Source organism: Marmota monax, unplaced genomic scaffold (genome assembly GCF_021218885.2).
Source record: "Marmota monax isolate L192 unplaced genomic scaffold, Marmota_monax_Labrador192_F-V1.1 WCK01_AAM20220418_F8-fsc00001, whole genome shotgun sequence".
NCBI lineage: Eukaryota > Metazoa > Chordata > Mammalia > Rodentia > Sciuridae > Marmota > Marmota monax.
Window position 1 is genome coordinate 16,997,692 of NW_026693777.1, and position 12,392 is coordinate 17,010,083.

The following is a 12,392-nucleotide window of genomic DNA, read 5'->3' on the forward strand; positions in this document are numbered from 1 at the left end:
GAGGTGCTCCATAAATGTCGAAGTGGAGGCTGGGATTGTGGCTCAGTTGCAGAGCGCTTGCCTTGCGTATATGAGGCACTGGGTTGGATCCTCCGCACCACATAAAAATAAATAAATAAATAAATAAATAAAAAGTATTGTGTCCATCTACAACTAAAAAAAAAATCTTTTTTTAAATGTTGAGGTGGCACTCCACCTTGAAAAGCAGTGGCAGAGGCCGCATTAAACTCCACACACTTATGCCTTTACAGCAGCTTGGATCAGGCAGGCCTATCCTCCCAGATGTGTTTGCTTTTTCCTCTTCCCCTTGTAGTGCTGAGGATGCAAACCAAAGTTCCACGCATGCTCTGAAAGTACTCTACCACTAAGCTACACCCCCAGGTATTTTTTTCTTTTGCCAGATGCCCTTTGGCAAGAATACAACACCTCAAGGCCTCTGGAGAAAGGCTTTCAGGCTGTGAATCAACAGGGCTGTGAATCTTTGAAGAAGCTCAAACAAAGCAAGCACGGTGCCCTCTCCCCAGCACACACACACACATTCCCAAGAGAGCCCTCACCTGGGCCCCACAGCAACCTGAAGCAAGTTGCTACCTTTCTCTTAGGACAGTCCTTGCTCTGCCTTCTTTCTTCCTCCTCTTCCTTGGGCAAGATGAACACCCTCCTTTCCTGCTCATTTCCTCCCTCTAGTGGAGCTACACTGCCCAGACCATCAGGGGGTTGAAAAGCAAATATCAGAATTAAGCTCAGCAAAACCTGTGCCCAGGCTTGGAACAGCTCAGGGCCAGGGCCCATGCAAGGTTCAGGAAAGGGATAAGGACAAAGGAAACAAGGGGAAAGGGTGGAAGAATAAGTGAAGAAGACAAATGGAGAGGAGAAAAAAAAAAAAAGGAAGAGAAAAAAGTAGGCATCAACATGCAGGTCAGATTATCTAGGAAAACAGCTAATTCCCTGACTCTGCACCACAGTCAGTTTGACCACTAACAGGTGACCTCATGCAAAACCTGCAAAATGGCTTCTGAGACCCTACACAGCTGTTAATCACTACTTAAAATCCTCCCCTGAAACCCAGGCCCACAGGATGAAACCAAACTCCCCAGCAGGAGGAAGGAGGATCACAGGTTCAAGGCCAGCTTGAGCAACTTAGTGAGACCCTGTCTTAGGAAAAATAGAGGGAGGGCAGGGTGTCAGGGTGTAGCTCAATGGGAGAGTGCCCCCAGTACCACAAACTCCCCAGCTAGGACCAAGAGTCCAGTGCTACCCAAAATCTGGCCCAAATTCTCCCTTCTTTCCATATACCCAGACTCCAGCCTCCCCACACCACTTACTGGTCTCTAACAAGCCACTGTTGTCACATCTCAGAGCCTGTGCCCAGCTGTTCCCCTCTACTTGGAATGCCCTCCCCACTTACCAAAAGGAGTGGTACTTTGGTTGAGCCTCACACTTCAGTGTGCATTTCCTTCTGTTCTCCCTTGTCAGCAAAAGGGTGAGTTTCTACTCCCTCAGTATACACTGGCACACCAGCCTCTTCCCTGCCCTTTGCCCCTCCTGCCTGAGGTTCCACTTGCCCCCTTATAAACCAAAGCCAAAGTCCCTTCTGCTTATGGGGCCTTGCTCTTCTCATCTGCAAAATGGGGATGGTACTTCCTGAGCCAGAATAGATATAACTTTTATCCCATTGAAGAGATATCCCAAGGTGAATGTTAAGAATAATTTGATTTAGATATTCTGAAGTGAGAGGTAACTGTCGTTTTGCCTCTTTTTACAGTGCTAGGGATAGAACCCTGGCCTCACGCATGTTAGGCAAGTGCTCTACCACCTAGCTAAGAAGCACTCCACCACTGAGCTACATTTCCAGCCCTGATTTTTTTTTAATTAAAAAAAATGGTCTAAAATCTTTAAAACTATTTTTAAAGCACAACAATTTTACTGAAATATAACTAACATGCCACCAGACCACAGTTTAAATGTACAATTATTCATTTACAGTGTACAATTTGCCAGCACAATTTGGCACACAACTATAATCCCAGCAGTTCAGGAGACTGAGGCATAAAGTTCACAAGTTCAAGGCCAGCCTTGTGAACTTAACAAGACCTATCTCCAAATAAAGATAGAAAGGGCTGGAGATGAAGCTCAGTGATATAAAGCACTTGCCTAGCATGTGTGATGTCCTGGGTTCAATTACCCTTCCCCAAAGAAAAATGTACAATTCAATGGTTTATAGTATATTTCCAGTGTTGTACAACCATTGCAAAAAGAAACTGTAGGAGGTTCTTCCTTCTTTTTCTCTACCTTCCACTTCCTACCATTCCAATCAATAATCTACTTTCTATCTCTATAGATTTACCTATTCTGAGACTTTGTATAAATTGAACCATACAATATGTAGCTACATAATTTATTTTTGGCAGGGGGTACTAGGGATTGAACCCAGGGGGGTTTAAACACCAAGCCACATCCCCAGCCCATTTATTTATTTATTTATTTATTTATTTATTTATTTATTTATTTAGAGACAGGGTAATGCCTGATTATTTAGGATCTCAATAAATTGCTGAGGCTGACTTTGAACTTGTGATCCTCCTGCCTCAATCTCCCCATCACTGGGATTCCAGGCATGCACCACCAAACCCTGCTTGATTTTTTGTTTGTTTTGTTTTGTTTTCTGTTACTTATACCTAGTAATGAATTTTAAGACCAGAGCTAATATTTTTAAGAATTTTTTTAGTTGTCATTGCATATAATACCTTTATTTTATTTATTCATTTTTAATGTGGTGCTAAGGAACAAACCCAGTGCTTCACACATGCTAGGCGATCACTCTACCACTGAGCCACAACCCCATCCCCAAAACTAATTTTTTTATTTTTACTTATTTGTTAGGGTCTGTAAACAAGTCAGGATGGCACCTGACTTGGCCCCGGGGCCATCTGGGGCTCCCTGAAGTTTGATCATTTCCAATGTCAATAACTACAATGGTTCTCCCACACCTGGAGGCTGATGAGTAATGAGCACTATTAAGGCTTATTTCAAATGTAAAAAAAACCTTGAAATAATGTACTAAATTGTTCAGAAGGTTGTTTTCTTAGTGGAATGCTACAGGATTTTCTTTAGCCAGCATTGCCGGAGTTCCTACCTTCGTCCCAGTGCTGATAAAGACGAGGGTGGAAGAATTTCTGGTGTTGCTGAGAACCAGACGAGACTTCAGATCAAGCTAGCTGCTAACTTACCTGGACTGTGATTTACCTGGACTGTGAGTTAATCTATTGAGACACTGCTTTACCTGAACTGAGACAACAAACTGTAATCTACAACAAATTGTAACTTGGTATCTTTGCTAACGGTGTCATTGCTGGTATAATTTTTCCAAAGTCAATTTTACCAAGCCAATTGATGGCTCCTTACTTGGAGCCATCAATTGGCTTGGTATTGTGGCATTTTGTATCCTCCCCTTCTGCTTGTAGCAGATTACTTATGGTGTTTGTGTAAAAACCATTATGGTCGTTATTTAAATTAAACAAAAGGGGGAAATGTTAGGGTCTGTAAACAAGTCAGGATGGCGCCTGGCATTTTGCCAGAGGGAGTGGTTTGTGAAGTAACGCCATCGAGTCATTAAGTGTGGAGATTCCTTATTGGTTGACTGCTGTATCTAGTTTATGTTAATTAAGATAAGCTGTGTGAAATGTATATATACCCCTCCTGTCCTACAATAAACGGCTCCCACTCCTGCTGTATCAATGTACACAAGTTGTTCGTCACCCCCTGGTTAGTTTGCTGCAGCTGGACTGCGGCACTTATTTATTTAGACTTTGCTTTACTGTGAAAGGATTTAAGATGCCTGAACTTTGATACATTTTTTTTTCTTTGACAGTACTGGGGATTACCCTGGGCCTATGAGGAGTGGACAGGAGTGCTAGGTAAGCCCTCTACCACTGAGCTACACCCACAGCCCCCAATACAAATCTGAAGGCTCACAATCTAAGCACAGGAGAACACCAGAGGAGTTAGCCTAGCCCTGGCTGGGAGCAAGTAGAGGAATCAACCATCCCAATTTGACTGGGATGAGAGGGTCCTAGGGATGTGGGACTTCTAGTGGCAAAACTAAAAGAGTCTCAGCAAACTAGGATGAGTTGGTCCCTCCTGTAGGAAGTCAGGAGGCAGGGTGTGCTTCTTCATCCCCTGAGAATCTAATAAGGATCATGCATGCTTTACCACCTACAAGCAGGACGGAGGAGTTTGATTCCTTGAGAAATGAGGGAGAGAAAAGAATAAATATGTGGTACCTCTGTTGCTATGCTTATTACATATAATAATCTATAGAGTACCTACTGTGTGCCAAGTACTTGGTAGGAACTTAATCTCTGTAACCTCTGTTTTGGCAAAAATCCTCCATGTTAAGTATCATCAACACCAATTTACATGGGAGGCTCAGAGAGATGTTTGTGCCTTATCAAAAACCACATAGCTGGTATGTTGCAAAACCAGAATTGATTCTTGTTTGTCTGTACCAAAGGTCACACTTACTCAAATAAACCACATAGCCCCTCCTATTTCCAACAAAAATCGCAAAAATAACCCAAATTTTCCTTATGTTTCTCTTGATCTCCCTGAAAGTGCTTTTTTAGCCTATCTGCTTGTTTTATCCCCAAAATGAGGAGACATTATGACCCCTCAATTTTACCTATAAGGAAGTCAAGGCACTGAGCAGGTGACTGGCTTGTGTGATCTCACCAGGAATTAGCATGAGTTTCTCTTTCAGTTCAAGATTTCTTGGGCAGCCCTCAAAGTAAACTCACTTGACCCCAGGGAGGTAGAAGTATTCAGTCCACCCTTACCATAGCAAGTCAGAGTCCAGCATGGGTGGGCCGGGTGGGGCTTAGTCAGCCTGAGTTCAGGGGCAGCTCCCTCTCCAGAAGAGGAAGATCCTAAGCTCAGGCAGTTACCGGAATCTTCGAGCCAGCATCATCAACAAGGTACCAATCCTTAGAGCTGGTCAAGAACCTGTGAGACCCTGTGATTTGGGAGGCTGAGGCAGGAGGACTGCAAGTTCAAAGTCAGCCTCAGCAACATAGGTAGCAACTTAGGGAGACCCTATCTCCCCACCCCTGCAAAAAAAGTTGGGTGGGTTCAATCCCTAGTTAAAAAAAAAAAAAGGAACCTGGGGACCAGCCAAACGGATTACCTTTGCACAAGGGCTGGGCAGGGACTCTGGGAGACAGCCTGGGTGTAAGGATGAAGGGACTATGGGCAGCTAATGATCTGAGACCTTTCTTGACCCAGTCAGAAACCCACCCCACAGCTCCAGAGCATATGACACCGCAGTCCCTTGGTGACTGTCTTCTTCAGAGTTGCCCTGATGGCTCATTTTCCTGTGATTTAATGGTGAGAAGAAGGCTGCATGATTGGTACTGCTAGCTCTGAGCAGCTGGTGAATGGAGGAATGGGGTGGCCTCCTCCTTCAGACTATCAGAGGAAACTGGGGCCACCATGCCTCACAAGGGCTCTTGGCTCCAGGACCTGTTGGCTGGCCCAGGAGGGTCAGGTCCCTTTTTGGCTGGTCAGAGTATTTTGAAGGTGTGATGATAAGACCTAAGTGTAGCTTTATTCTCAGCCATGTTAATCAGCACCCCAACAAAGAGATGCCAATATATTAAGTACATATTGTCTGCCAGGCACTGTGCTAATGACTTTATATACATGATCTCATGTAATTCTTGCAATAATCTATGAAATAGGTCATGCAGGTGCAGTTGTGCATGCTTGTAATCCCAGCAACTCAGAAGGCTGAGGCAGAAAGATCACAAGTTCAAAGCCAGCCTCTACAACATAGTGAGACCCTAAGTTGACTCTGAGGTTGACTCCAAATAAAAAATTTTAAAAATGGGCGGAGGGCAGAGGGGCTCAGTGGTAAGTGCCCCTGGGTTCAATCTCTAATATCAAAAAACAAATAAGCGGGGCTAGAGATGTGGCTCAAGCGGTAGCGCACTCGCCTGGCATGCGTGCGGCCCGGGTTCGATCCTCAGCACCACATATAAACAAAGATGTTGTGTCCGCCGAATACTAAAAAATAAATATTTAAAAAAATTCTCTCTCTCTCTCTTTCTTAAAAAAAAACAAAAAACAAATAAGCAAACAAAAAAAACAAACGATGATTGTTTTTGATACCATTACCTCCATCTTGCCATCTTGTAGATAGGGAAATTGAGGTATAAAGGTTAAAAATAAGATTGAGGCTACAGTTACTGCGGAGCAGGGCCATTCCTGACTATGATTTGCACTGCAAAAAAAAAAAAAAATGTGATTTTTGTGTTTTGTTTTGTAGTCCTGGGAATTGAACCTAGGACTTTATGCATGCTACACAAATGCTCTACTATTGAGTTACACCCCAACCTACAAATGTGATTTAAAAAAAAACAAACACAGAAGGTTACCTGCAGTAGTATTTTGGAAGCTGCTTCTACCATCTCTCAAGAACCAGATGTTGGAGCCAGGCACAGTAGTGAAAATTCAAAGCCAGCCTCAGCAAAAGTGAGGTGCTGGGGATGTGGCTCAGTGGTTGAGTGCCCATGAGTTTAATCCCCAGTGCACAAAAATGGAAAAAAAAAAAAAAGAACCAATTGTTGGGCTAGAGTTATATTTCAGGAGCAGGCGCTGGGTTGAATCCCCAACACCACCAAAAATTTTTTTAAAAGAACCAATTGTAAAACTTCCAAGATCTTTGTGAGCTGTTTGTTAAACACAGCCTTCATTAAAAAATTAAATTGTTGTCAGGTGATGGCTCATCCCTATAATTCCAGCTGTTTGGGAGACTGAGGCAGGAGAATCTCAAGTTTGAGGCCAACCTCAGCGACTTAGTTAAGACCCTGTCTACAAATTTGAAAATAAAATTATTTAAAAAATTGTACACAAATAAAATTATTTTAAAAATTGTATACAAATAAAATTAAATAAATTTTAATTTTAAAATAATAAATACTCAAAATGTATCACTTCCTAATTATTTTACTACATTGTGTGTGTGTGTGTGTGTGTGTTTCTGGGGATAGAAGCCATGGCCTTGCACATGCCGTACAAGTACTCTACCACTGAGCCACATCTCCATCCCTTATTTTTTATTTTGAGACAGGGTCTCATTAAGTTACCAAGGCTGGCCTTGAATTCGCCTTAGCCTCCAGAACAGCTGGAATTGTAAGTATGCACCACCACCTGGTTCCCCAACTCTTTTTATTTATTTATTTATTTTTAAATTTTGAGACAGGGTCTTACTGAATTGTGTAGACTGACCTTGAATTTGTGATCCTCCTACTTCATCCTCCCATGTGTCTGGGTTTAAAAATGGCTGTGTTGTGGTATTATATATGTTACATCTATTTTTAAGTTTTTAAGTTATCTACATCTATTTTTTGTTTTGTTTTCTACTGGGGATTGAACCCAGGAGTGCTTAACCACTGAGCCAGTCCTTTTTTCTTTTTTATATTGGGACAATGTCTCACTAAATTGCTTAGGGTCTTGTTGAGTTGCTGACCTTGAACTTGGAATCCTCCTGCCTCAGCCAAGGATTACAGGCTTGTGCCACCACACCCAGCTCTACATCTATTTTATCTGTATGCTAGGAATACTGTAGATAGTAATATTATGGTACTGATCATCTCTTCCCAACTCCACATTCAGTAACATCAGGTTGACAGCCTAGAAGTATTTACACCACAGAAACTACCAAATGCTATAAATCAGCCTCCACCCTAGAACAAGTTGTTAAACATTTACAACTGAAATATGAAACATTTACAACTGGAAACTGAAAGCTTCCCAGGGTGCCTCTGCAGAAACCCATGCGCAGGAATAGTAGAAGAGGTGAACCCAGCACCAGTGGCCCTGGGCTAGCTGAACTCATCAGCAAGGTCATGATGAGTAACAGTAGGGGGCTGGTGGATTACCTCTCCCCACCCCTGCCAAGGCATCCATACCCCCAGTCTGTCCATGCAACAGGAAAGGTAAGTTCACAGACTCCAGAGGAAATGTCTTGATGTTTTTATATGTGAAAACTAGAGATGAAAAAGGAAAAGAAGGGGGTGGGGAGGGTTCTCATGAAAAGCAAAAGATCAGTAGAATAGAAGAAAGGGTCCAGCGGTTGGGAGGAAGAAAGGAACCAAGGAAGTGCTAGGGAGTGATACTGGCCAAATTATATTGATCTATGGTGTACATGTACTAATATGTAACAACAAATCCCACAATTCTGTATAACTATATTGCACCAATAAGATAAATGTAGAGAAAAAAATAGCTAAAAGAATAGATTTAAAATTTTCAGCATAAAAAATGTATATGTGAGGTGACATGACAGATTCATTGATTGGCCTAACTTAATAATTTTATGTTTTATTGTAAAAACATATAAAAAACAGTGTTTTATACCACAAATATATGTAATCTTAATTTTCAATTAAAAATATTTTTTCTAATTATTTATTAATTGCTTTCTATACCTAGTTTATTTATAAAGACTCCAATCAAGGATCATATTGCAAAAAATAAAATTTCTGAAAGGACAGAAATGAGGATTTAGCGATCAATGGGTCGAGTATCAGTTTGGGAAGATTAAAAGTTTTGGAGGTGAAAGATACTGATAGTTGCATAATAATGTGAAAAACGTAAATCCACTGAACTGTACACTTAAAATAGTTAAAATGTTAAATTTTATATTATACACATTTTACCACAGTAAAGGGAAAACACACACATGCACACACAAAGAAAAAGATAAATGTTTGATATTGGTACCATTGAAATGCAGTATAAAGACTTTTTTTTTTTTTTGGCAGTGCTAGGGATTGAACCCAAAGGCACTAAACCAGTGAGCTACATCCCCAGCCTTTTTTGGTTTTACTTATTTATTCATTCATTCACTCACTCACTCACTCATTCATTCATTCATTTAAAGTTTTGAGATAGGGTCTCACTAAATTGCCAAGGTTGGCCTCAAACTTTGGATCCTCCTGCCTCAGCCCCGAGTCTCTGGCCCCGCCAGATTGCAGGCCAGTCCCACAGAGCCCGGCTTTTGTTATATTCTCATTTCCCCCAATAGAGTTGTATCCTGATACCAGGGGACGTGAAGGTGCACCAGCCCGGGAGGAAGCCTGCCCGGAAGAAGCAGCGGCTAGTCCCAGTGCCTTGTGAATGCCTGACCTCTAGTGGTGAGCGTGAGAATGCAGGGCACTGCTCTCAGGCCCATGGCAAGATTGTCTTCAGCCTCTTCCTCCAGAGGGCACAGCCACAGTGCGCCCAGTCACGGAGTGTAGGACCACAGGGACAACTCTTATGGGATAGACAAATGGGCCATGGACAGAAGCACTTCCTTCAAATCATAGGGTCCCAACCATTGCCTCGGAACCTGTCTGTGCTCCCTTTGGAAGCAAATATTTGATGACATCCCTCTTACTACCATGAAATGAAGATCATAGATAAAATAAAAACTGCTTACACAATTTTTATAAATCAACAAATGAATGCATATGCTTACCAAAAGAGTGAGAATGTACAAGAATGGTCATAGCATTGTTATTCATAACAGCTAAAACCTGGAGATACCCCCAAATGTCCATTATGGTATTGTGGATAAATAGATTGTGGTATATCCATACAATGAAGTAGTATGCAGCAGGTAAGAATGAACAAACTTCCAATTTGCACAACAATATGAATGAACCTCATAAATAGAATTCTCAAAGAAGCCAGACACACACACAAAAAAATATGTACTACATGTTTCCATTGAAAGCCAAAAAATATATATGAGGCTAAAGTAAAAGCAGACAGTTTTATTTGGGTGCAGATTAGATTTGCAAATCGGGAACACAGGCAAGTGCGCCACAAAGGATAAATAGGCCTGAGTTTCTGTAATGAAAATGGGCATTCTTTGGGGAAGATAAGCAGGACTGAGCTGTGTTCAGTTTGGAAACCAGGGTTTAAGTCCTTGAAATGTCCCAATCAAGAAGCAAACTGGCAAATCTAATATTTAACAGGTTTTAAGCATTTGGTTCCAGAAACTTGTTCCCTCTGGGAGATTCAGATTCTGACAATAGGTTTATGTGGCAATTTATCCCTATCAAAAAAATCTTTACAGCTTAGAAAAGAATATTTTTCTCTCTCTTTGACCATTCTGAAACATTTTGATTTTTATGTTGTCATCATTTATCTCAAGGTAAAAGGTAGGCAAAGTTAAGGTGTTAGAAGTCAGGACAGTAGCTACCTCCAGAAGGGTCTGTGGCTGGGAAATGGACTTCCAGGGATCCTCCTATTTCAGCCTCCTGCATAGCCAAGATTATAGGTGTGTGCCCCCACACTCCATGTGTTTTGCTTCTTGATCTGAGTGCTAGTTATGAGGTACGTTTGTTTGGGGAAAAGTTTGAAGAGCTGTAAATTTATGATTTGTGTACTTTTTAAAAGTATGTAATTATTCATTCAACAAAAACTGCATTGGGCAATGTCATTGCAGGTTTGGTAAAATTCTGAAAGAGTGAGTTCTCTGTAAAGTCTAAAAGTGTAGCACACTTTCTGCAGTTTACATGTGTTAGATAAAAATTACAGGAAGAGGGGGCTGGGATTGTGGCTCAGAGGTAGAGCGCTCACCTAGCATGTGTGAGGCATTGGGTTCCATCCTCAGCACCGCATAAAAGTAAAATAAAGATATTGTGTCCACCTATAACTAAAAATAAATATTTTTAAAAAATGACAGGGGGAGGGATCAGGTTCCATGAAGCACACCTCTAATCCCAGTGATTGGGGAGGCTGAGGAGGCTGAGACAGGAGAATTGCAAGTTTGAGGCCAGTCTCAACAACTTAGATCTTGCCTCAAAATAAAAAAATAAAAGGGGCTGGGGATGTAGCTCAGTGGTAAAGTTCCCCTGGGTTCAATCCCTGGTTCCAAAAAAAGAAAAGAAAAGAAAATTACAGGGAGCTACTGTTTTAGACTAAGCTCCTACACTGGGTCCCAATAGACCAGACTAAAAAAAATGGAGTCACTCAAGCTAATGCTTTATATCTTTGGGCTTTAATCCTCATCGGGTGGTGGTGGGGGATCAATTGGCATGACAATTAAGTTCCTTCTGCTTTAATCCTCAGACAGACCCACACAAAAGTAACCTGATGTTATCCCATCAGTTATTTTTCTCTTCTGTCTCCCTGCCCCTGCCTTACCAGAAAAGCAACTTTGAAATGATGGGTTCACTTTTTGTTTTGTTTCTGCTTTCTTTAGCTCTTTCCTTCTCAAAACTCAACTTTCTCTGTTCTAAAATAGAACCCTTATTCTATTTGATGAAGGGTTGCCTGTTTCTAGACTTGAAAATAAAGCCAATTAATTTTTTACACCGAATCGTTTATGATTTTTTTTTCTTCCTTTGATGTGTGGTAGTTGTATTTTGGATCTTAAGAGTGTTCGGAGGGATGATTCTACATAAACATCCAGTGTGGGTATGCAGAAATCTGAAACACAGGATGGTTCTTTTCTGGGTAGGGCTCACCTGTCTCCTGCAGGCCTAGTCCTCCTTCCGTTTGTGAAAGGGGGATTGCAGGGGTGCCTGCTGGGTAAGGCTGTCATGAAGATTAAATGAGCTCATTCATTAAAATGCTCAGATCAGTGCCTAGCACACCGTGAACACAAAATAAGTGCGGAATACTCTTTGTATCTCCCTGGACCCCACCCTCTAAATGCCAAGAGTGCCCACATCATCAACAATCAAAAACATTCCCACAGATGTCCAAACAACCTGTAGGGGTGACACTAAGGTCTGTCTGGTCACACCTGGATGACCAGAGCTGACTGTCAGTAGCAGAACCCTGCAAACCTTCATGCACAAGAACAGCTGAGGATTGCTTTTGTTCCCTATCCTGCTCTCAAGTTGCTAAGCGGGGAGACAAAGGCGTCCACAGATTAAAAACAATGCCACAGAAAAGTATTTACACAGCCCAGGGACAGCAGAATGGCTCTCCCAGGCCCCAGCCTCCCGCAGAGGGCTTTGATCTGCTTTGTGGCTTGTTGTAATTTTTTTTTATTTGTTTGCCAGTCTTTGAAAAATCAGATGATTTTATATAGTAAAAACCTAGATTTTTCTGCTTCTCTGGAAAAACGCAAAGCTTGTCAACAGCAGGCCTGAATCTGTATGGTCAGGAGTCCTGCGTTTGCCACAGCCCCTACTTGACCTTAGGCTACTTTTCCTAACAGCTTGGAGCCCTGTTACAGGTCTGTCTGCTGATAGCTACGGAATCTGAGAAAACCGGCAGCTTTGGGAGGAACAGATAAGTGGGGCTTAATAAGGTGGGAAAAGTGTTTAAAGGCCCATACCATTCAAGATGAGGCTTGCCTGAGGACCAATTCCTCACACAGGCCTGCTGCA

General features: G+C 41.9%; 1 protein-coding gene across 1 annotated transcript in view; it reads right to left on the reverse strand.

The window, feature by feature from the left end:
- Susd6 (sushi domain containing 6) overlaps positions 1-577 on the reverse strand; it is a 107,324-nt gene extending 106,747 nt beyond the window's left edge. Inside the window, exon 1 of the mRNA XM_046461145.2 lies at positions 558-577. The gene's annotated coding sequence lies outside the window, so the exon portion shown is untranslated. The remainder of the gene's footprint in view (positions 1-557) is intronic.
- Positions 578-12,392: the final 11,815 nt, after the last annotated feature.